Below are 25,699 nucleotides of genomic sequence, written 5' to 3'. Positions count from 1 at the left end.
ACTTTATTTGGTATTAGATAAGTTTACAGAACCATCATTATAAAACAGTTTTATTTACAATGAAGATATATTAGCTCCTAACAAGATGTTAATCTCATGACAATGTTAAAGTAGGACAGAATCTTCAGTTTATATTCAATAATATTAACCTTCTAACATAAAATATGTTACTAGAAGGGGAGAGGATTAGATTCAGTTTTAAAACTCTTAAGTGAGACAAAAGGAAGTTTGAAAAGGACACTTAAACCCATAGGACACTTAAAGTTATAGATCCAGAGACTAACAAATTGGCTCAAGTCGGCTTTAATTCTAACTTAGATTTCTTCCAAGTTGTAGCCTACACAAGGCTCAACTCACAGGGTAGACACCCTTGAACTCAACTGGGTGGCGTTAGAGGATAACCAGAACACAGATAAAGAGTATAGTTTACATACTAAGTTCTATTTACAAATACTATGCTCACTATGCCTAAAGGTTCTGTAAATCGCTTCTCTGCTATCCTGTGACAATTTTTTGAATTTTTTCCATCTTAATTAGAATTGCTTCAACATTTGGGGTAATAGTCAGTGCTTTTTGTGCTTTGTAGTAGCTATGCAGCTTAATTTGGTGACATCATTTATGTATTTAAAATTGTTTTAATTAAAGTTTTTTGGATGCAATATATTTTGATCATATTCTTATGATCCCTTCCTTCAACTCCTCCCAAATCTTCCTTACCTTTTTACCCACCCAAAACTTTATATTCCCTTTAAAACAAGGAAGAAAAAGCAAACAAAACATAAAAACCAAAACAGAAGAAAAGTCAGACCAAAAAAAAAAAAAGGCCAAAACAAAATAAACTCTCCCCAGCAAACAAGCAAACAAATAAATAAACATTACATCCATTTGCTTGGCCAGCTCCTCCCGGGCATTGGGCCTGCCCTGGAGTGTGATTGATATACCGTACAGTGACACTCCTTTGGAGGAAACTGATTTTCCCTTTCCCTGAACGTTCCGATTGCAAATAGCTTCTTGGCCAGGTAAGGGAATTTGTGTCCTTTTCTCATTGTCACTGCTAGGATTTTGTCTGGTTTGAACCTGTGCAGGCCTTGTGTATGCTGACACAGTTTCTGAGTTCAATCTGGGCATCTATCTTGGTTCTGTCTGTTTCCTCGGAGGCATTCATCACCTTTGGCCCTTACAATCTTTCTGCCACGTATCCTGCACAGATCCTTGAGCCTTGAGAGGAGGGGTTAGATAAAGACATCCCATTTAAGACTGAGTTTATCTTCAAATGTTGTCTGCTTGGGGGTCTCTAGAGGTGTTAATTCCCAACTACAGAAAGAAGTTTTTTTTTTTTTTTTTCTGATGAGAGTTGAACATGCACAGATACCTGAGATTTTTTTGTTTGATGTTACTCATTTTAAAATTTAATTCCAATTTAAGTTTTCTTTAGTGATTCTACTTGTTGTTGATGTTGTTAAATCCTACTTTCATATCTTGAGTTGTTTTTATTATTTCATTTAACTGTTTGTATTCTCACTGTCTTCATTAAGGCATTTTTATTTATATCCTCTTTAAGTTCCTGGAATATAGTCAAAATTGTTATTTGAAGTCCTTGTCTCATGTTTCAGCAAAATTGCTCTTGTCAAGGCCTATTGCAAAGGAGTTGCTGGCTTCTAGAGGAGGCATATTATCTTGTTGTTCATGTTTGTGTTTCTGCACTGAGGTCTAGGCATCTGGAATTACATCATTTGAAGAGTTTCTTTGTGCAGATATCTAGTTTCATCTTTGTTGGGTGGGTATTCCTTTCTTTGGCTGATACTGCGGACTCTGAGTCCTAGCCAATTGTGGTGGCTGTGGGATCCCTGGTAGAGAGTGATTCTGTGAGTCAGTGGGAAGGTGACATCATTTATTATGTAAGCAGCATAGGTTTATGTCTCACTCTCTACCAAATACTTTAAAAATAAATTTTCATATGACAATGTATTTTCTGTAGGTATTCTGGCTGTTCCTCTTTACCCACTTCCTGCTCCTAAATTGCTTTTCCCTTTATCATTTCTCCCTCTCTCCCTCCCTCTCTGTATACAGAGTAATAGATCTCACTGTGACTATTTCATATTTGCATATAACAGTGATTCTCAACCTTCCTATTGCTTGGCCTTTAATACAGTTCCTCAGGTTGTTGTGACTCCCCCAACCATAAAATTATTTTTGTTGCTACTTCATAACTGTAATTTTGCTACTGTTATGAACTGTGATGTGGCTATTTTTGGAGATAAAGGTCTGCCAAAGAGGCTGTGCACACTGGCATGTAACATTTTGATACCACTTACCACTTTATGGCCCTTTCCCTTCCTTAACTCAACACATTTTGTCTCTTTGATAGTCCCCTTCTACTTTAATGTCATCTCTCTCTCTTTTTGTACTCCACACGAGAGAAAACATGAAAATATCTTACTTTGTCTAATGTGCTCTCTGGCTACATTCATCTTCCTATAACGAATGTGTTGTGAACCATCCTGGTTGAGTCATAACATTTCACTGTGTGTCTATATCACAAATTCTTTAACCATTCACTTATTCATAGGCTTCTAGGTTCATCCCCAAATTTTACTGTTTTGTATAATGTCCAATAAACATAGACAAGCAGATAATATGCTGGTTTTTTTTTTATTCCTTTAGGCATATATGAAGGAATGGTACAGCTGTATGGTATGGCATAGTTCATTTTTAGTTTTTAAAGAAATTTCCATGTTGATTCCATAGTAATTAAACTAATTTACAACACTACAGAGTTCTTTTATTTTTAAGGTTAGTGCACAGAGTAATGGACTTCATCATCACTCTTATGTGACATATGTGTGTATATGTATATCACATACATATACGTATTCATATATACATATATACAAGTATATCACATGCATGTATGTATAGATATGTATGATGAAGCACATCTCTTTGTGTACTAACCTTAAAAATGTGTGTGTGTGTGTGTGTGTGTGTGTGTGTGTGTGAGAGAGAGAGAGAGAGAGAGAGAGAGAGAGAGAGAGAGATTGATTTCTTGTGTCCTTAATAATAGTCATTCTATTGGGGTGAGCTGAAATCTCAGTGTAGTTTTGATTTGCATTTTCCTAATAACTAAAGATATTGAGCATTTTTCATATTGTTGTTGGTCATTTTTATTCTTTTGACAAGAGTCTGTTTTTTTGTTTTTGTTTTTTGTTTTTTGTGGGTTTTTTGATGGTCCTTGTGTTAAAGTCATGGCCTCATAATGCTGGGTAAGCACTCTGTTATGCATCAACACCCCCAGCTGTGCCTGTTTCTTTGGCGTTTTTTGAGTTCTTTATGCAGTCTAGCTATTAATCTTCTGTCAAAAGAATAGCTGGCAAGGATTTTTCTCTCTGTTTTGGAGGTTGTCTTTGTTTCCTTTGCTGTGTAAGACCTTTCAGAGCTGATACAATCCATTTGTTGATTCGGGCTATTATTTCCTGAGCGAATGGAATCGTATTTAGTAAGTTGCTTGCCATTGCTATACCTCAAAGTCTTTCCTTCAGGTTTCCTAGTGTTTCAAAGTTTCTGACTTTATAGTAAAAGTTTCTTTCCTCACTCTGAGTTGCTTTTGTATAAGACAAGGATCTTCTATGAGGCACTTTAATTGAGCAATCTTTATTTTTTAAAAATAGATTTGAGAGAGACAAGCACCCCTGTGTAAACCATTAAATACTTTTGTAATTAACAACTCATGCTATATGTGACTATTTATTTTCTATTTGTTATGGAATTCCCCCTTGTTTTATAATGGATCAAGTTATTTGCTGCTGTCCTTCCCGTCCTCCTTGGTGCTTCTGCTCTTTTTTTTTTTTTTTTTTTTTTTCTCAGAGCTGAGGACCGAACCCTGGGCCTTGCACTTGCTAGGCAAGTGCTCTACCACTGAGCTAAATCCCCAACCCCAGAGATTTATTTTATTTATTTTATGTATATGAGTACATTGTAACTGTCTTCAGACACACCAGAAGAGACCAGGGCATCAGAACCCATTGCAGATGGTTGTGAGCCACCATGTGATTGCTGGGAATTGAGCTCAGGTCCTCTGGAAAAGCATTCAGTGCTCTTAACTGCTGAGCCATCTCTCCAGCCCGGCGCTTCTGCTCTTTTTGAAGCATCTTATAGTTTATTTGCACATTTTCTCTATGTCCTTCGGTCACCTTGATTTTCATGTATATTCTCTTGCTTAAAAGTTCTTTTATCCCCATATGAGAGAACCTAAAAGATGTCTAAAACCTTTTTTTTTGTCACGATTTCACTCCATTAAGTGAGTCTAATGTTTTTATTTAGATCATTGACACAGAAAATAATTCTTTGATTCACAGTTTCTTTTTCATGTAATAACCTCCTTTTGAAAGGACTGAAAATGATTTAAACTATTTGCTCAGTGAATCATTAATGTTTATATATATTATAAAATGCAATAATTTCTATCATCATAGAAAGCAGGATCATAGCTGAGTGTGGTGGCACATGTCTTTAATCCCAGCACTTAGGAGACAGAGGCAGGTGGATGTCTGTGAGTTTGAAGCCAGCCTGGTCCACAAAGTGAGTTCCAGGACAACCGGGGCTGTTACACAGAGAAACTCTGTTTTGAAAAACAAAACAAAACAAAACAAAACAAAAATCAGGATCATACATTTGCTATAATTTTATTTTGGTTTTCATTTTTCAACACTGATTATCTCATCCTGAGGAAAAGTTAATAGGTTAAAAAGTTTGGAGCAAAAGATAAATATCAAGAAAAATGGGTGTTAAGCCTAAATATTTGAGAGTTGTCAGCTAAAAATAACAGTAGAGTAGAATAGAGAGAAGGAAGTGTTTGAGGTATAATTTATACAGTATACACTTCACAGATTTTAATGTTCTATTCAATTAATTTGACAGTTCTTTATATCTCTGTAGTTATCAGACAACATAAAATGTAGGATTCTTTAATAGTCTTAAATTTTCCATCTTTCTAAAGTCATTTTTCCACTTGTACCCCTTTCCAGAAACATCTGAATTGACTTTTCATCATAGCTTTAATTTTTAAAGTTTATATAAGTAGAATCAGATATGTAGAATATGAGTGCCTTTTATACAACACAGTTTAAAAATTTATCTGTGCTATTAAATGTGCCAGTAATTTGTTCCTTTTAATTGTGAGTAGTAGTTCACCAATCTTTTTTTGGAAACTATATTTTTTATATTGACATGCTCAATATAGAAAATATAGCAAGATAGAGAAAATACAAATTATCTATATTTCAAACACTAAATATAGGCAACAGTTATTGAATTTTAGATACATTTTAGTACTTTTAAAAAGTAGGTCTTTTTTAATTTAAAAAGAACACCATTCAGATAATAAAAAAAAGATTGCTATATTTAGAGATTGCAATAACAAGGGACTGGACAAACATCAGTTGCTTGCAGCTGAGGATGAAAAGCAGGTATGCCAGTGGAAGAACTTTGTAGTGAGAAAAAAAAAAGAAGAAGAAGAAGCAAAAGGCAGGTTTCGGATACATTGACGTGGAAAGTTATTTGCAGGCTAAGTAAAATTGAGATATCATATGTGGTTTGTTCGAGACACATCTGACTTTTATAAGTATTAAATTATAAGTGCTGTGGGGAGGAAGCTGCAAAGCTTAGGGGATCTGGCAGTCACTGACTAATGGTTTATTACTTTGGGCTCATTACAGGGGAGCTTGTGGTTTGAGTTCCTGGATTGGTTGTTGTAAGGATGGGCTTTGAATTCCTCAGCTAATTGTTATAGAAGTTCTGAGTCAGATAACTATTTTATTTGTTCAGCCTTTGTATATTGTACAATAAGTCATTAAACTATATTTTTGTATGCTATAAATATATTGAAGAGATTTCCACACTCTAGTGTTCACTGTGGTATTATTCACAGTAGCCAGGATGAGGCAGTGTGTGTGTGTGTGTGTGTGTGTGAGAGAGAGAGAGAGAGAGAGAGAGATCTATCTATCTATCTATCTATCTATCTATCTATCTATCTATCATCTATCTATCTATCTATCTATCTATCTATCTATCTATCTATCTATCTATCTATCTTAATACCAGTAAGTTACAAAAGAATGAAATCTTATAATTTCCAACATTATGGATGTGACTGAGACCATCACTTTTATTGACAGGTCAAGTACAGAAAGAAAAGTACTGTGAGATCTCAATCACATGAAGAGCATGAAGCAGTTGATCTCATAGAATTTGAGAGTAGAATGATGATTACCAGAGGCTGGGAGAGCAGAAAGGAAGGGATAGGGGAAGGTTAATCAATAGGTACTGTATTATAGGTAGGAAAAGGTTGCTCTAGTGGGTTGTTGCATAGTACGTTGTGTACATGTGTGAGAGACTTCCTGGAGAAAGACAATACACCCATGGCTACTCATTTGAGAAAGCAGCTCTAAGCAGACCTAAGTAATGATTGTACTAACCAAAAAGCCTACTTCAATAATGGTGATAACTGGGGAAAGCTATGTCCATGGAGCATTTTGCACAACTTGCAGGCAGCTCTATAGGTCAAAGGAGGTTCCTCTCTGTAAGAGGACCGTTTAGTCTCCTTTCCCACAGTTATTTAGTCAATAAAAAGCTGGGTAAGGTCTTGGAGAATCTTGCAAGTTTCCATTGTCCCAGAACTGTGCCATTTTCTTTACATCCAGTTTCTATGACCTTGCCTCTCCCTCAAGGAGAGAATGTTTCAAGGTGAAGGAAGGTGCTATACATAACTGATAATATACAGTGCATTTGAAAATCTGCAAGAAAGGATTCTGAATCTTTACCAGAAAGCACAAATGGGGAAATAAATGTAGGCAGCCAGATTTAAATAAATATAAAGCATATATTGATATTGAGTTTTATCCCACTAATGCATTTATTTGTACACCATTTGCCTTTTAGAACTATAGAGACCAAGCTCAAAGACATAAAGATCAATGGTTACCTATTAATTGATTTGCCATCTTACGTGCTTGAGAGTGATGATTAATTTTCATTGTCAATCTGGCTGGATTTAGGATCACCTAGAAGACACAACTCAGGGGCTGTATATGAGGGTGTTTCCAGAAGTCTAACTGAGGTGGGAAGACCTGCTGTGAAACTGGCTGGCACCATCCCATGAGCTGGCATCCTAGACTAAATTAAAGGAGAAAAAGGAAAAGTGAGCGGGGCATCACTTCTTATTTCTCTCTGCTTCCTGTGAAATGTTTTAAAAACAGCAACGAGAAGAGTCACTATTACAATGAATTGAGATGTAGCTATACCTCTATTTTAATAAACAGCGCATGATATTTAATCCAATATGATAAATGTTACCCCTAACCATATCAAAATCCTTTTGTTAATGTCACTCATATTTTTTCCATTTTTTTTTTTCTGGTGCTGGAGATTGGACTCAAGGTCTCCTACCTGCTAGAGGAGTACTCTGCCACTCACCTACATCTTTAGCCCTTGAATGCTAATTTGTATCCAACAAATGCCTTTGCACAGCTCTTTTGCCTTTTTGTGTTAACAAAGCAATGAATGTCATCTTTATATTTAGCAATTTTATCCTGGAATATTTATATATAATTTTTATAGTCTTTAAAATGGTGTAAAATATTTTCCAAGATTCTTTTGAGACTATAGGGTTAAAATGATTGTTTTGAAAGAAAATTAAATAGGATAGATGCACTCATCAGCAATAAACAAAGGCAGTCAAGCAAGCAATCCTACTTTTGTATTTATTAAATGTAAAATATCTTGGCAAACTTCTGCTTCATAGATAGCATGTGTTCTCATCCAGAGTAAAGTTGATTAGATTTTTCAGAGGAAAAAATTTGATTGAAAAAAGTTAAGTAGAAATTTAGTTTTCAGTTATTATCAAGGATGCTGTTTGATTTTGATGAGTGGTTCAGGAAAATGGCACTTGAAATGTCCTTTGAGGTATCTGAAGTGAAATGAGAAAGGGAAAAATACATTAAAAGTTACATTGCTTGACTTCACTGTGAAGAGTTAGAGCAGTATAATCTTGCATTTTCTGCTTTCTGCCTTAACTTTTACAATGAGTTAGAAACATGAAGAAGACACGAAGAAGACATGAAGTATCACTTCTAGCAGAGGACCAATTGGCAATTTAAAGCTGCTGGGAGAGAAGAGTTAGTTGTTTTTCATACTCCAAGTTTTTAGTATCAATGTTGTAAGAGCTGTTATGGGTAAATGTGGATCAAATATTCTTCCTAGTCTAATCTGATTGACTGTATTCCAGAGTGACCCTGAGAAGAGAAAAGTTTATTTTTAAAGGTGTTTAGCTCGTCTACAATGACCTTTTTGTGTAAATTCTCTATCAAAGATCAGAAGTACTAATATAGGTGTCTGTAATCTAGACTTACTATTTATTTAAAATAGAAATTTGAGGTACATGAGATTGCTTGATCTCATTTACATTCAATAGTGAAGTGTTTAATTGCTTTTTATCTTGTCATTCAATTTAGGGTAATCTTGACTCTCTACCTCATGTTGAAGCCATGCTAATTTAAGGCTTTTTAAGCCCTTTCTGTCCCAATCTTAAATTTGTATGGGACAAATCAGGACACTCTTTCATTTTAAGATAGAGTTAAAGAATTGAAAAGCCATGCAGCCTTGAAGTTATTAGCCAAACTATGTTGTGGTTTTGTGATTTAGTGACCTTGGACAATTAATCAACCTTTCTAAGCTCCAGTTTTTCCATTCACCTATGACATCAGGCAATAAAAATTCATGAAAATTAAAAGAGATATTTTTTATTGTGCCTGGTACATAGCAAACACGTGGTAACATTTGTCTTGGGGGGTAGTGATTCTGAAGAAAAGTATTGTTGTTCATAATGTTCATTGTGACTAGCAACAAAAAGGCTGAGGACATGGGATGTGTATGTCTTCTTTGATAGAATACAAAAGTTATGTTTCTGTAAGTACGTTGCACATTTATAACCTAGTTGTAGCAAAGGATCACAATGTCCTTTCTCCTATTACTGGAGGATAAGGAGGTACCATTTAAAGAAAATAAAGTGAGACCCATGTCTTTAATCCCAGCACTTGAGAAGTGAAGCAGTCAGAACTCTGGGAGTTTAAGGCCAGCCCAGTCTACGTAGTGAGTTCTTGAACAACCAGCGCTACATAAAATGACCCTATCTCAATAAAATGAAAGTAAGTAAATAAATAAATAAATAAAATGAGAATACTCAAATGGTTGAAAATGATTTATATTTATACTAACAATAGTATAAGATATTTTAACAGGCTGGTTGAAATGCAAGTATGTTCATGGGGAAATATGGCTAAATCATATTTTGTAGTCTAGCATCATAAATAGGCACATAAGTAGTCTGTTTCAATCAAGAACTCCTTTTAAGAAATACACTTATGAGGAAGAAAAGTAGAAATAATGGTCTATTATGTATTTTAAAGTCTACTATGGTTCCCATTGTACATTCAAGTAGACATATAGATAAAATTGGAAGAATGATTTTAGTTTATAGTTTTAATTTTTAAAAAAATTCTTTTTTTTGAGATAGTGTTTTACTATGTATCTAAGGGTGACCTTGAATACAAAATCATTCTGCCACAGCTTCTAGAATGCTGGGATTATAGGCATGTATCTCTACTTTTGGTAATTTAAAAGTGTTTTTTTTTTATTTTTTTATAGAGCTGAAACATATTTTATGATGACCAATTTCCATTTTAGTGTCTAACAATAAGAAAGATCTTTAATCTCAAAGGCATTTGATTGATAGATATTTAAATACACAAAATGGATCCAATATGTCTATTTCTTTCAAGCATGATACAGGAGTAAATTGTAGAATATTAAGTTATAGAATGTTGAGATGCTAAATGGCCTAGGGAGGGAAAAATTAGTGTCGCTAGAAAGAAAATAAATTTCAGATGAGTAGAGTTTAATTGGAAATGCTATAGTAGTAAGAGAGATATTGTGGGTTTGATATCTAGAAAAGATACCCTGGGTGAATCAAACAATTGCCAAAGTTTAGTTTTTGAAGGAGTTTAGAAATGCACGACTATGAAGTTTATAATTTATTGGGACTAATTGAGAATGATTTCTCAAGGTGAAGGTGAAGGAAGAGTAATGTATCCAAGGTGTATTATTTATTGAAACAAGACTTTTGATGACATTCAAGTTGCTTATAGATCTCTGAACAGAGATTAAACATATAAGACAGATGCTAAAATCATCTAAAATTGGAAAAGAAGAAACAACTAATAGCACAACATTTTGTACAGAACTGTCTGGTTGTAATAGAGATTTTAGAATCCTTCAGTTCTGTGTCTTTTTATTCAGTAATAAACAGATAGAATTGAATGTCTTTTAGGGGTTTATTGATTGCTTGCTTATTACAAGTGTGATTGTATTTTTATTTCTTCTCTAATATATAATGATGTGATATGAGAGAAACTATGGGATATAAAAACATTCTAAAAGGTGCCTTTCATTTTTAATTAAAGAATTATCACATTTATTTGTGCACGTGGACGGCATCACACAGCTTGGGTTGGCTATTCTGTGCCACCATTTAGGTGTTGGGCATTATTAGACTTAGGTTGCCAGACTTGGCAGCAAGTGTATTTGCCTGCTGAGACATCTCACTGGCCTGAGTTTAATTTAAATTTAATTCCTTCATATTTTGAAAAGGTACTTCTCTGTTAAGTTTAAGTAGTACAAATTCAAATTTACATAATATATGTTCCATTTACAAGGCACAATTAAAGAAAACACTTCACTTATGAATCTTAGGTATTTTTGAAAATGAACAGTTGATTTAAATAAGTTACTCATTATGTGTGTTGAACTGTTAACAAAAACAAAATCTTTGACCTTGAGTAGTTTATAATTAAGTAGTAGAGAATCTACTTTCAGAGTAGGCTTAGCAAATGTTGGCATGTGTATCATCTCTTCTGTTTTGTGTCAAAAATATGAGTGTTCATTATTTTTATCACTTTAACATATGGTGACAATCCCAAAGGTACTCAGTGAGAAAAAATGATGATAGTAGTTATTGAGAATTTTTATGTTCCTTCATTTGTATGGAAAATTGAAATATTACCACCAAATACAGAGATAACTATGTATTGATTTAAAAATTATTTTAAGAATTTTATTTAATTTATTAAATCTATCATAACTATATTTTTATACAAATGTTTTAAAAATACTGCTTATATACAGACAATATTGGACTTAAAATCCTAGATATTTAATCATAGCCTTAAGCTTTGTGAAAGACTGAAAATTAAAGGCATAATCTCTTGTTTATAAAGGAGCTTGGAGTTTATTTGGGGGATTCCCCCAAGGTTCTGCAGTCATTCTTTAGACACAGTGGTTTAGATAGAAGCCAAACTGTGCTATTGGTTTAGGATCTTGGCTTACATTTCTTAGAGCAGTGAAGCTGTAACTTGGGATTTGAGAGGGAGGTGGGGCGAGCAAGTAGGTTATTTGTAAAAACAATACTAACAATTTAGATCTCATTTTTTGGAATGTATAAACATATTTCCCACTAATATATTTTAAAAGATACTTTGAAAATAGATACGTTGGAAGCTTCAGTCACAGAACAAACATAAAAGTTCTTAGGTATGTAAACAAATTTGTTCTTTAATGCTAAATTCTGATGGGAGTTTGTTGTCAGAGCTACAACAAAAACTAATGACATCAGCTCTAGTCTCCTAATAGAATTCTAACAGTGGTAATGTCTGTAGTTTTACATAAACATTAAAATTTATTAATAGTATCCTGATATTAGTAAGGATTATGTAAACTTATTCCAAGGTATTAATACAGTTTTCTTTTACCAAGTACTTTACATACTGGAAAATAAGTTGCTCAATGACACTAAATATAACCTTTGTTTGTAGGTCTTTAAAAAAACAACATATTTCAAAATTACAACTACATATATAAATGGTTTCATCCTAATTTTATTAGTCATTATTCCAATTATAGACAACTTACTGATTCTTATGTATTTAGTTTGTATCTAACCTTTCTCTTTCTTCCTCCATGGTTGTAGACTTATTTAATTAAAAATTATTTATTCTGTAAATGTTTACTGATGACATTCCAGACATACAATCAATGAATGCATCATTTTTTTCTATTTTTCTTTAATTGAAAATAGATTATATTTTGATTAGTTTCCCTTCCCATAATTCCTCTGCAATTCTTGCCACTTTATATTCTATAAAAGTAAGCTTTATTAGCCTGATGTAATTGTCCTCTTTGAGGCTTACTGCCTCGTCTGCTAACCTAGGCCTTGTCCTGGAAGCTTCTAGCTTTCTCTTCTTTTCTTGTCTTTTCCTTTTTTTTTTTTCTCTTTTTTTCTTTAAAGATTTATTTATTTTATGTATATGAGTATACTGTTGCTGTTTTCAGACACACGAGAAGAGGGCATCAGGTCACATTATAGATGGTTGGGAGCCACCATGTGGTTGCTGGGAATTGAACTCAGGACCTCTGGAAGAGCAGTCAGTGCTCTTAACCACTGAGCCATCTCTCCAGCCTTCTAGCTTTCCTACAATCTAATTTAGGCATAGAATTTTTCAGCCTTTGAGACTTGCCGCTAAATAAGCTCACCCTTCCTAGTTCTTTCTGATCTCAGACTGGCTGACTCAACTCAGTTGTTCTGGCTAAGCTCCTCTCCAAGCTGACTGATTCAATCTGGCTCTCTTAGCTTCTCCTGAATTTCTCTGCTTGGCTTCATACTAACTTTGGCACTATGTTCTAATCTTCTGGCTCTTTATTATTCTCTGGCTTGTTCTGTCTTTGCCTGTGTCTAGCTTTTTCTCTCTTCAACCTGTCTCTGTGAAATTCTCCTGGTAAAATTGCCTCTTTCTTTTCTTCTTTTTCTCTCTGCATTGTTCTCTTAAGTAGCTTCTTCCCTTTCCTGTCTCTTCTCATGAAAGTTGGGCATATCCTATTCTGTTAAAAATCATTTAGACATCACTTTAAAACATGGGTGCTTTCTTCTATAAACTAACATTCAATGCTGAGATTAAAGGTGTGTACAAAGGGTGTTTCTATATTCCAGCCAGAGGGATTAAAGTTGTGTGCTAAGGGCTGAGCCACACCACAGCTAGAAATGGGTATTTTCAGTAAATAATATATTCTTGGGGTTCACAGTGTGACAAATATTCTGCAACAACACTCATACTGGCAATTATTAACTAAAATTTAAAAGTATATTCTTTTATAACTTCATATATATATAATGCATTTTAGTTCTTTTCACCTCTATGACCCTGTTTCACTTGCCTCTCCTCACCTAGCATTCTCCACAACTCTCTGTACAGTATTATCCTCTGAACCAGACTACCACCATCTTTAGTTCTGCTGGGCTTGCTCACAAAAGATCATCATAGCCGTGCCTACTGACTATTTACTTTCCCTCACAGAAAAGAAAGGGTGGGGAGGATCATGGGACTATTACCTGAGTATCTAACTGTTTCTTCCAACTAGTCTTTTTTTTTTTTTTTTAATGTATGCAAGGCAAAAGACACGGTCAATAAGACACAAAGGCCACCAACAGATTGGGAAAGGATCTTTACCTATCCTAAATCAGATAGGGGACTAATATCCAATATATATAAAGAACTCAAGAAGGTGGACTCCAGAAAATCAAATAACCCCATTAAAAGATGGGGCTCAGAACTGAACAAAGAATTCTCACCTGAGGAATACCAAATGGCTGAGAAGCACCTGAAAAAATGTTCAACATCCTTAATCATCAGGGAAATGCAAATCAAAACAACCCTGAGATTCCACCTCACACCAGTCAAAATGGCTAAGATCAAAACCTCAACTGACAGCAGATGCTGGCAAGGATGTGGAGAAAGAGGACCACTCCTCCATTGTTGGTGGGATTGCAAGCTTGTACAACCACTCTGGAAATCAGCAAAATCCCACTAGTGTATGTGATGGTGTCAGCATTTGGAGGCTGATTACGGGATGGATCCCCGGAAATGGCAGTCTCTAGACAGTCCACCCCTTCGTCTCAGCTGCAAACTTCGTCTCTGCAACTCCCTCCATGGGCGTTCCGCTCCCAATTCTAAGAGGGGGCAAAGCGTCCACACCCTGGTCTTCGTTCTTCCTGATTCTCATGTGCTTCGCAGATTGTATCGTATATCTTGGGTATTCCAAGTTTCTGGGCTAATATCCACTTATCAGTGAGTACATATCATGTGAGTTCTTTTGTGATTGGGTTACCTCACTCAGGATGATGCCCTCCAGGTCCATCCATTTGGCTAGGAATTTCATAAATTCATTCTTTTTAATAGCTGAGTAGTACTCCATTGTGTAGATGTACCACATTTTCTGTATCCATTCCTCTGTTGAGGGGCATCTGGGTTCTTTCCAGCTTCTGGCTATTATAAATAAGGCTGCTATGAAGATAGTGGAGCATGTGTCCTTCTTACCAGTTGGAACATCTTCTGGATATATGCCCAGGAGAGGTATTGCTGGATCCTCCGGTAGTACTATGTCCAATTTTCTGAGGAACCGCCAGACTGATTTCCAGAGTGGTTGCACAAGCTTGCAATCCCACCAACAATGGAGGAGTGTCCCTCTTTTTCCACATCCTCGCCAGCATCTGCTGTCACCTGGATTTTTGATCTTAGCCATTCTGACTGGTATGAGGTGGAATCTCAGGGTTGTTTTGATTTGCATTTCCCGATGCTGAACATTTTTTCAGGTGTTTCTCAAGCAATTTGGTATTCCTCAGGTGAGAATTCTTTGTTTAGCTCTGAGCCCCATTTTTTAATGGGGTTATTTGATTTTCTGGAGTCTACCTTCTTGAGTTCTTTATGTATATTGGATATTAGTCCCCTATCTGATTTAGGTTAGGTAAAGATCCTTTCCCATTCTGTTGGTGGCCTTTTTGTATTATTGACCGTGTCTTTTGCCTTACAGAAGCTTTGCAATTTTATGAGGTCCCATTTATCGATTCTCGATCTTACAGCACAAGCCATTGCTGTTCTATTCAGGAATTTTTCCCCTGTGCCCATATCTTCGAGGCTTTCCCCCACTTTCTCTTCTATAAGTTTCACTGTCTCTGGTTTTATGTGGAGTTCCTTGATCCACTTAGATTTGTCCTTAGTACAAGGAGATAGGAATGAATCAATTTGCATTCTTCTACATGTTAACCGCCAGTTGTGCCAGCACCATTTGTTGAAAATGCTGTCTTTCTTCCACTGGATGGTTTTAGCTCCCTTGTCGAAGATCAAGTGACCACAGGTGTGTGGGTTCATTTCTGGGTCTTCAATTCTATTCCATTGGTCTACTTGTCTGTCACTGTACCAGTACCATGTAGTTTTTATCACAATTGCTTTGTAGTACAGCTTTATGTCAAGCATGGTGATTCCACCTGAGGTTCTTTTATCCTTGAGAAGTGGTTTTGCTACCCTAGGTTTTTTGCTATTCCAGATGAATTTGCAGATTGCCCTTTCTAATTCATTGAAGAATTGAGTTGGAATTTTGATGGGGATTGCATTGAATCTGTAGATTGCTTTTGGCAAGATAGCCATTTTTTCAATATTGATCCTGCCAATCCATGAGCATGGGAGATCTTTCCATCTTCTGAGATCTTCTTTAATTTCTTTCTTCAGAGACTTGAAGTTCTTATCATACAGATCTTTCACTTCCTTAGTTAGAGTCACACCAAGGTATTTTATATTATTTGTGACTATTGAGAAGGGTGTTGTTTTCCTAATTTCTTTCTCAGCCTGTTTATCCTTTGTGTACAGAAAGACCATTGACTTGTTTGAGTTAATTTTATATCCAGCTACTTCACTGAAGCTGTTTATCAGGTTTAGGAGTTCTCTGGTAGAATTTTTAGGATCACTTATATATACTATCATATCATCTGCAAAAAGTCATATTTTGACTTCTTCCTTTCCAATTTGTATCCCCTTGATCTCCTTTTGTTGTCTAATTGCTCTGGCTAGGACTTCAAGTACAATGTTGAATAGGTAGGGAGAGAGTGGACAGCCTTGTCTAGTCCCTGATTTTAGTGGGATTGCTTTCAGTTTCTCACCATTTACTTTGATGTTGGCTACTGGTTTGCTGTAGATTGCTTTTATCATGTTTAGGTATGGGCCTTGAATTCCTGATCTTTCCAAGACTTTTATCATGAATGGGTGTTGGGTTTTGTCAAATGCTTTCTCCGCATCTAACTAGTCTTATATAACTATGCCCTAGTTGCACTTGGTGTTGAGGACATATGAAGGGAAGGAATTCTATCTATGCAGCCACAGGGAAATCGTCATTTATACTGGGTGCACAGCTTCCTGTGTGGCTACTTTACAGTCCTATATTCCTCCCTGTAGCCCTTTACCCATTGCTGTCTTAATAAGCCATGTATACTGACTGGTTCTCCTGAGTAGACTAAAGCAGAATTATCCCGTAGTTTGTTGGAACTATAGGAGGAGGGTGGATGTTGTTTACATCTTTTCTGGGGAAGGAATTTTAACAACACAACCTCTGCAGTATGAAAGCTCGGCATCAGGGAGGAGGCTTCAGTTCAGTTCTCACTTGATTTCTCCATGTCCTGTGACCAAAGTGTGTGATGTTTTCAGCAATGGGATCTTACTGTTAGTTTCTGGTTGGCAGCCAAGAGCAATCACAATGTTGCATACTGGTTCTTGGGCCTTTAATAAGCCCTCCCTGACCAACAATATATAGAGTAGTAGTATACACTTTCTACTGAGATATTTTGCTTAATAAACTATGGCTTCTGAGAGAAATATTATCCTACATACAGGGAACCTCTGTTCCTACATTTAAACTTACAAAATTAGTTTACTTATTGCTTAATAAGCTTACAAAATGGTAGGTTTATTTATTTATTAATTTTTAAATTTTTTATTGGATATTTATTTACATTTCAAATGTTATCCCCTTTCCCAGCCCCCCCCAGAACTCCCCATCCTCCCTCCCTCCCTCTGCTTTTATGACTCTGTTCCCCTACCCACCTACCTGCTCCCGCCTCCCCTCACTCAAATTCCCCTACAATGGGGCATTGAGTCTTTACAGGACCAAGGGCCTCTCCTCCCATTGATGCACAACAAGGCTATCCTCTGCTACATATGTGGCTAGAGGCATGAGTCCCTTCATGTGTACTCTTTGGTTGGTGGTTTAGTCCCTGGGAGCTCTGGGGGCCGGGGGGTCTGGCTGGTTGATATTGTTGTTCTTCCTATAAGGTTGCAAACCCCTTCAGCTCCTTCAGTCCTTTCTCCAACTCCTCCATTGGGGACCCCATGCTCAGTCCAATGGTTGGCTGCAAGCTTCCAACTCTGTATATGTCAGGCTCTGGCAGAGCCTCTCAGGAGACAACTTTATCAAGCTCTTGTCAGCAAGCACTTCTTGGCATTCACAATAGTGTCTGTTTGGTGACTGTATATGGGATGAATGTCCAGGTGGGACAGTCTCTGGATGGCTTTTGCTTCAGTCTCTGCTCCACATTTTGTCTCTGTATTTGCTCCCTCTTCTAAGAAGGACCGAAGCACCCACACTTCGGTCTTCCTTCTTCTTGAACTTCATGTGGTATGTGAATTATATCTTGGGTATTCTGAGCTTGACTTTTTCATGATACTTACTCTTCATTATCTGTTTACCTCTCCACTTCTCTACCCTTCCATCCCCTCTCCATCTAGACCTCTTCTCCCACTATCTCCCTTTCCACCTTCATGCTCTCTGTCCTTTACTGTCCTCCTAGGTCTTTCCCCTGACCTGCAGCCATTTTCTAATTTCCTGGCTTATATAGATAAACATAGACATTAAAGGTTTGGTTTGTGATATCTGCATTTGAGAGAGAAGATGAGACATTTATTTTTTCAGGTCTTGTTACCCCATTCAGCCCAGGACCAGGGGTCAATCTCCTGAGTGCTGCAGGCAGCAAGGGTCAGGGACAGCTCACCTACTCTCAAGACTTCAGGGCCAGCTCTCCACAGGTGATCAGGAGCAAGAAGGGGAAGGGATCATGCATACCTCACAGCAGGTGAGTGGCCAGGCTAGCTCTCCTGCTCTCTCCCCCATCAGTACTGGCTCACCTGTGCCTCTGCCACCAAGCTCAGCTCTGCTGTGCTGTCCAAGTAAGGTACAGGCCCCCCTCTCCCAAGTGCTGCAGCTGGTGAGATGTAGAGCTTGCCGTTCCCAGCTCATGACCCTGTGGGCAGTTTTCTGACTGCTAGAGGTGAGGAGAGGGAGTGGGCACATGACCTCTGTGTCTGTGCCACCTCAGGGCAGATGAGTAGCAGGGTCAGCTGTCCCATACTCACCCCCTCGAGCCTGCTCACCCCCACCACCAGGGTCAGCTCCAATGTGCGGCCTGAGTGAGACACGGGGTCCACTCTCCCAAGTGCTACTGCTGCTGAGCGATGGGGCAAGCTAAACTCTCTAGATCATCTCACCCAGTGAGGGGCGTGGCCAGTAATGTACAGCCTTTAAACATCCACAGTGTTGTCCCGAGCAGGAACAGCTCCATGTTCTCTAATGGGAATATGAGACTCAGACATTGACACTGCTTCATAACCACAGACTCAGGCATGACCCTCCGTGACAGGTTGGGCAGGGTCTCACCACAGCCTCAGGTGGTAGGGTTTGTCACTTACAACAAGCTATTATTCTCCATCTTAGGGTCTCCGGTTCCATTTCTCTTCATACAGCTCAAGCTACTTCACTTCTCTTTCTCTTCTGCCCAATCACCACATACTCACATGTTGTGATGGCTCCCACTGTAGGCTGGTGGGCACCCGGGTGACATCCTTCATCTGTGCTGTTATGTCATGCAGCAAATGAGTGTCTGTGCCTGCATGAGCTGTGTGCTGGAGGGCAGGTCTGTGGGTGGCATGACAGTCTGCAGGTCTCTGTCTATCTTCTTCCTCCCGTGCTGCAACTGCCTGGCTTGATTTGATTTGATTTTTATGAGTCCGAGGCATAAGACAGCTTTGGCCACCTAGCCAGGGCATCAAGCTAGGATGAACAAAGGACTGCCATCTGCTCTGCCTCTGACTGATATCAGAACATAACCAACAAGGTGTTTTTTTGCCCATTGTCAGAGGGTACCTACAAGTTTTATAATTTCATCTTTCTTTGCATCTGAATAACATTCCATTGTGTATATACACTGCATTTTCACATTGCCCATGCATCAGTTGATGATATCTTTGCTGATTCCAATTCCTTAGGTAGTATAAATAAAGCACCAATGAAACCAAATATGTCTGTAGTAGGATATAGAGTCTTTTGAATCTACATTTAGGAGCAATGTATCTGAGTCATTTTATTTCTGGCTTTTTGAGGAATCTTCACACTAATTTCCATAGTGGCTGCACTAGTCCCATCAGCAGTGGACAGGGACCTTCCTTCCTCATTCACACCAGCATTTGTTGTCAGTTTTTCCTTATTGAGTTTAGACATTCTTATTGGGGAAAGATGAAATCTCAAAGTAGCTTCATTTTGTATTTCCTTGATAGCTGAGGATGGTGAATACTTTAAAAGCATTTCTCATGATTTCTGCATTTGAGAGCTTCCTATTCAGTTTCCTAGCCCATTTTTTTTTTAAACTGGGGTTTTCTTGGTGTTTATATTTTTTTAATTCTAGACATTAATCCTTTGGTGCATAGCTGGAAAAGATTTTTAATCCCCATTTGTAGGCCGCCTCTTCCCTTGAAAATGTTTCCTTTGCAATATAGCAGCTTTTGAATTTCACAAGGTTTCACTTGTTGACTGTTGATCTTATTTCCTGCGGAACCCAGGTCCTGTCCAGCTTTAACTACATTCTTCACTTTCTTCTCTGGAAGTTTCAGAGTCTTAAATCTAATGCTCATGTCCTCAATCTATTTGGAATTTATTTTTATACATTGTAGAGATAAGTATTAATTACTCTTCCACATTTAGACATCCAATTTTCTAGCATTTGTTAGAAATGCTTTCTTACCACCAGTGTGTATTTTTGACATCTTTGTCAAAAAATCAGGTGCCTCTAGGTGTGTAGACCTATTGTCTATAGCCTTAGTTGTATGTCATTGATCACTGTGTTTGCTTTTGTGCCATTACCATGCTATTTTTATGACTGTGGCTCTGTATCTAACAGGCATGATTATTCCTCCAGCATTTGATTCAGAATTGTTTTAGCTATCCTGGGTCTTTTGTGCATCCATGTGAACTTCAAGATTGTTTTTTCAATTTCTGTGAAGAATTGCCTTAGAAGTTTGATGGAGATTGAGATGTATCTGTAGATTGCTTTTGGTAGAATGACCATTTTCACAGTATTAATCCCACTAACCCACTATAAAATTATTTCTAAATTTATCTATTTATTTATTCATTCATTTATGTAGGTTGTGAGTATGTGTATGATGTATGTTTGTGTGGCATGTGGCTGTTCATGAATCAGGAGGTTCACATCTCATCTAATATTTCCTTGAGACAGTCCTTCACTGAATTTGGATCTGCAGCCAGCAAGCCCTAACAATTCTACCTGCCTCCACCTCTTTCCCACAGTACTAAGGTAACAAGTACCTGTGGTCACATGGAACTTTTATATATTTGTGCTAGAGATTAAAACTTAGGCCATCATGTTTGTGCTGCAAGTATTCTTATGCACTGAGTCATCTCCTTAGGCTCATAAAAAGTTTATTTTGTTTCTTACTTTTTAAATATAAATCTTTTCAATTTCTTGTGTTGCTAAAATAGTTTTAACCTATAAAACAGAGATAGATAATAAACAAAGGTTTTTTCCCCGATTTTAATGAGAATGATTATAGCATTTGCTGTTTATTTTGTGCATTGCTATTTTTGTTATTATTTATCTATTTGGGTAGTTCTCTTCTAATTTTATTTTTATAGATATTTTATTAACTATTAAAGTTTACCAGATGGCTTTCTAGAAACCACTGATAATCATGTTTCAATTCTTCAAATTGTCAATGTAGTACTAATACTGTCAATATACACCCTGACATTGAATTTTCCTTGTGCTAATTTAGATGAGATTAGGTAGCTCATTGTATATAGTATTGGGTTTTATGAAGACAGTTTCTTTTGAACTGTATAATGTACTTGAACCATGTTTATGCCCATTTTATGCCTTTCCTGTATTTTCCCTTCTTCAACTCACTTCTGGGAATCTCATCTCACATTCCAAAGAGGAGGGATTTGATGGAGATGTCTCATTTACAGCTGAATGTTTCAAGGTTTCGCTGCATAATGTCTGGCTGTGGGTCTATATATTTGTTCCCATGTGCTCCAGAGGCAGCCTCTCATGATGAAGGTTGAATAAGATACTGATCTATGAGTATATCAGAATAATCTTTAGGAGTCATTACTGTCATCTCTGCTTCACTTGTGTTATTGTGAATGTGTTTTTCTTTTTTCTTTCTAGGCGTGTTTGTTATTGGTATATAGAAGAGCTATTGACTTTTGTTTGTGTATTGTTTATATTATATATTGTGTATTATGTGTATTGTATAAAGGTTTTAAGAGTTTTCTGATGGTAACATCAGAGTCTATCTTATGCAAGATTATGTCACCTGAAAGTCGTATGAATTGATGCAAAGAATTGTATATTCTATGATGTTATTATCTAGAGGTGTTAAGTTTATTTGATCTAGAATGCTGATTTTACTTTATTCAGGTAGTCCCCTTACACATAATCCAGGAACATTCAAATAAGAACTCAAGTAAAACTAGATTTTAAATATTGATTTTTTTAAAGCATTGTAGGCAAAAATGCCACATTTGCCTGTCATATTGCTAATATAAAATCACATCTGCATCTCAGTAGCCACCAACCCATTAGGCCTGGCTTCCTTAACCATGAACTGTTTGCAGTTACTTGTTTTGATACATAGGGTTTTGTTGTTTTGTTTTGTTTTCTAGCTCTGAATAGCTGTGGAGAGCTCAGCAGAAGCTGGGAGCAACAGCTCAACTTTGCACAGTGCCAAAATGAGGGCAATCATAACAGCAGTCACCAGCTTCAGGGCCTTTTCCTTTGTGAGGTGTCCATAGTTGGTGTGAGCTAGGCCTAAAGTCTATAGCCTGTTGTCCCAAACAGCCAGCTAGAATGGCATTTAACTGATATTTCTTGTTGACTTTTTGGTCTGCTTGACCTGTCTGTTGATGAGAGTGACGTATTGAAGTTATATACCACCACTGTGTTGAAGTAAACTTTAAATCCACAATATTTGTCTTATGAAATTTGGTGCACCAGTGTTCAGTGCATATATGTGTAGAATTGAGATACCATCTGGATGGGTTGTTTACTTCATCAATCCTTAGTGACCTTTATATCTTCAAAGTAATTTTCACTCAGAGTCTGTTTTGTCAGACACTAAAACAGCAGAAGCCTCTCATGATGAAGAGAGGCTATACCTCTTGCTACACCTGCACTTTCTGTGCCCATTCTCAGAGTACTTTCTATCTTTGAAGTATCCTCCTTCCAGCCTTTACTCTAAGGCTCTTTGTATTTGATGGTGAGGTGAGTTTTTATAGGCAGTAAATATCTAGGTCTGTTTTCAAATCCAATCTCTTGGCATTCATCTTTTGATTAAGACAATAAGAATATCAACACTGGTTTGGTTGATTCTTTGAATAGTTCTTTTTGTTTCCACTTGGTTGATTCAGCCCTGAGTTTGATTATTTCCTGCCGTCTACTCCTCTTGGGTGAATTTGCTTCCTTTAGTTCTAGAGCTTCTAGGTGTGCTGTCAGGCTGCTAGTGTATTCTCTCTCTAGTTTCTTTTTGGAGGCACTCAGGGCTATGAGTTTTCCTCTTAGAACTGCCTTCATTGGGTCCTATAAGTTTGGGTATGTTGTGGCTTCATTTTCATCAAACTCTAAAAAGTCTTTAATTTCTTTCTTTATTTCATCCTTGACCAAGGTATCATTGAGTAGAGTACTGTTCAGTTTCCACGTGAATGTTGGCTTTCTATTATTTATGCTGTTATTGAAGATCAGCCTTAGTCCGTGGTGATCTGATAGGATTCTAACCAGCACCCCCAGAGCTCATGTCTCTAGCTGCATATGTAGCAGAAGATGGCCTAGTCAGTCATTACTGGGAAGAGAGGCCACTTGGTCTTGCAAACTTTATATGCCTCAGTACAGGGGAACGCCAGGGCCAAGAAGTGGGAGTGGGTGGGTAGGGGAGCAGAGCTGGGGGAGGGTATAGGGAACTTTTGGGATAGCATTTGAAATGTAAATAATATCTAATAAAAATAAAAGAGCATCGACACTTCCAGTTATAACTTAAAGGTGAGCACTTACTCCTTCATCCTGCTGTTTGCAAAGTCTGCTGCTTCCATATCTCACTTACTGTCCTATGCCATGTACTCTTTTTCTGAGGCTTCACAGATGTGTTCATCTTTTCTCTCCCTTGTGTAGGATTCATTTGAGGACTTTCTGTAGCTCTGGCTTAGTGGTCATGAATTCCTTTAACTTGTATTTATAGTGAAACATTTTACTTCTCCTTCCATTATTAAGGACACGTTGCTTTATAGTATAACCTGGGTTGGCAGCTATTGTACTTTTTCTTTTCTTCTTTTTTTTTATTGGATATTTTCTTTATTTACATTTCAAATGTTATCCCCTTTCCTGGTTTTCTCCCCACCACCATAAACCGCCTATCCCATCTCCCCTCCCCCTACTTCTATGAGAGTGCTCTCCCACCCACCCACCTACTCCTGCCTCCCCTCCCTGGCATTCCCCTATACTGGGGCATTGAGCCTTCACAGGACCAAGGGCCTCTCCTCCCATTGATGTCAGACAAGGCCATCCTCTGCTACATATGCAGCTGAAGCCATGGGTCCCTCCAGGTGTCCTCTTTGGTTGGTGGTTTATTCCCTGGGAGCTCTGGGGGATCTGGTTGGTTGATATTGTTGTTCTTCCTATGGGGCTGCAAACCCCTTCAGTTCCTTCTTTTCAGGCTCTGTGAGCTTTTGGTTTCTATTAAGAAACTCAGTCTTATTCTGACAGGTTTGCTGATATGTAACTTTGTGTTTCTCTTTTGCAGCTTTTGCTATGCTTGCTCTGTTGTGTATATTTAGTGTTTTAACTGTAGTCAGACATGGGAGGTTCCTTTCTGTTCTTGTCTGACCACCTAGATGCCTCCTGTAATTTGGTGTCCATCCCTTTTCCTATGCTTGGGAAATTTTCTGCTGAAATTTTATTAAATATATTCATTCTTCTTTTAGCCTAACATGCTTCTCTTCTTCTAAGCTTGTAACTCAAAAAGTTTGTTTTAATGATGTCCCATAGATCACATGTGTTCTGCTCACATTTCTAAACATTGACAAAATATTCTAATTTATATACTTGCTCATGATATTCCTTTTTCTTTGCTTCATAGTTTGATATAAGGTTTTTATAAGGTAGAGTTCAGATTTCTCTCTCTTTTTAAAAGTGGATATTTACATTTCAAATGTTATTCCCTTTTCTGATTTCCTCCCACCCCCAGAAACTCTCTATACCATCCCCCTCCTCCTGCTTCTATGAAAGTGTTCCCCTACCCACCCACTCCTGCCTCCCTGCCCTCAAATTCCCCAACACTGGGGCATTGAGCCTTCACAGGACCAAGGGCCTCTTCTCCCATTGATGTCTGTCAAGGCCAGTCTCTGCTACATATGTGGCTGAAGCCATGGGTCTCTCCATGTGTACTCCTTGGTTGGTGGTTTAGACCCTGGAAGCTCTGGTTGGTTGATATTGTTGTTCTTCCTATGGGGTTGCAAACCCCTTCAGCTCCTGATATTCTTTTCTCCACTTGATTCATTTTATTAGTGAGGTTTTCCACTGAGGTTATTATTTCACTTAATTGAAAGTAACATTTCCAGTCTGATTTTTTCTTTTTTTTTTTCTTTTTTTTATTAGGTATTTAGCTCATTTACATTTCCAATGCTATACCAAAAGTCCCCCTTACCCACCCACCCCCACTCCCCTACCCACCCACTCCCCCCCTTTGGCCCTGGCGTTCCCCTGTACCGGGGCACACAAAGTCTGCGTGTCCAATGGGCCTCTCTTTCCAGTGATGGCCGACTAGGCCATCTTTTGATACATATGCAGCTAGAGTCAAGAGCTCAGGGGTACTGGTTAGTGAACAGTCTGATTTTTTCAATATTTTTCTCTTTGTTGAATTTTACTTTCATAGTTCGTATTGCTTTCCCTTTTTTCATTATGCTTTTAACCTCAATTCTCTTTTAATCCAGTATTTTGTGAATTAGTATACCCCCTTCCCTGATTTTTGTTTTGTTTTGCAAACAGAGTCTCACTTTGTTGCTCTTAATGACCTGCAACTACAAAGAGCAGACTGGCCTTGAAATTACAGAGATCTGCCTACCCAAGTATATTAAAGACATATACCACCTTGACTAGTCTATTTATTTGCTATCTGTTTTTTTTTTTTAAAAACAGATTTAGTATTATTCTTTTAAAGGTTTTGCCTTTTTTTTTTTTTTTTTTTTTTTTTTTTGGTTTTTTGAGACAGGGTTTCTCTGTGTAGCCCTGGCTGTCCTGGAACTCACTTTGTAGACCAGGCTGGCTGCGAGCTCAGAAATCCACCTCTGCCTCCCAAGTACTGGAATTAAAGGCATGCACCACCACCGCCCGGCTGTCTTTTCAATTTTAATTATTTTATTTCAAATTATGTGCATT

At 37.4% G+C, this 25,699-nt stretch overlaps 1 protein-coding gene and 1 non-coding gene across 12 annotated transcripts in view; one reads left to right on the top strand and one right to left on the bottom strand.

Annotated features, from left to right (window-relative positions):
• Stxbp5l (syntaxin binding protein 5-like) overlaps nt 1-25,699 on the top strand; it is a 277,941-nt gene that overhangs the window by 10,248 nt on the left and 241,994 nt on the right. The window lies entirely within an intron of this gene.
• Nucleotides 18,979-19,120, bottom strand: LOC115488705. Its single transcript, XR_003952005.1, has one exon. It is a non-coding gene; the product is annotated as a small nucleolar RNA SNORA48 (small nucleolar RNA).

The sequence above is a fragment of the Mus musculus genome, chromosome 16 (genome assembly GCF_000001635.26).
Source record: "Mus musculus strain C57BL/6J chromosome 16, GRCm38.p6 C57BL/6J".
Lineage (NCBI taxonomy): Eukaryota > Metazoa > Chordata > Mammalia > Rodentia > Muridae > Mus > Mus musculus.
The sequence above is the reverse complement of the archived record's forward strand: the minus strand, read 5'-3'. Positions and strand labels throughout refer to the sequence as shown.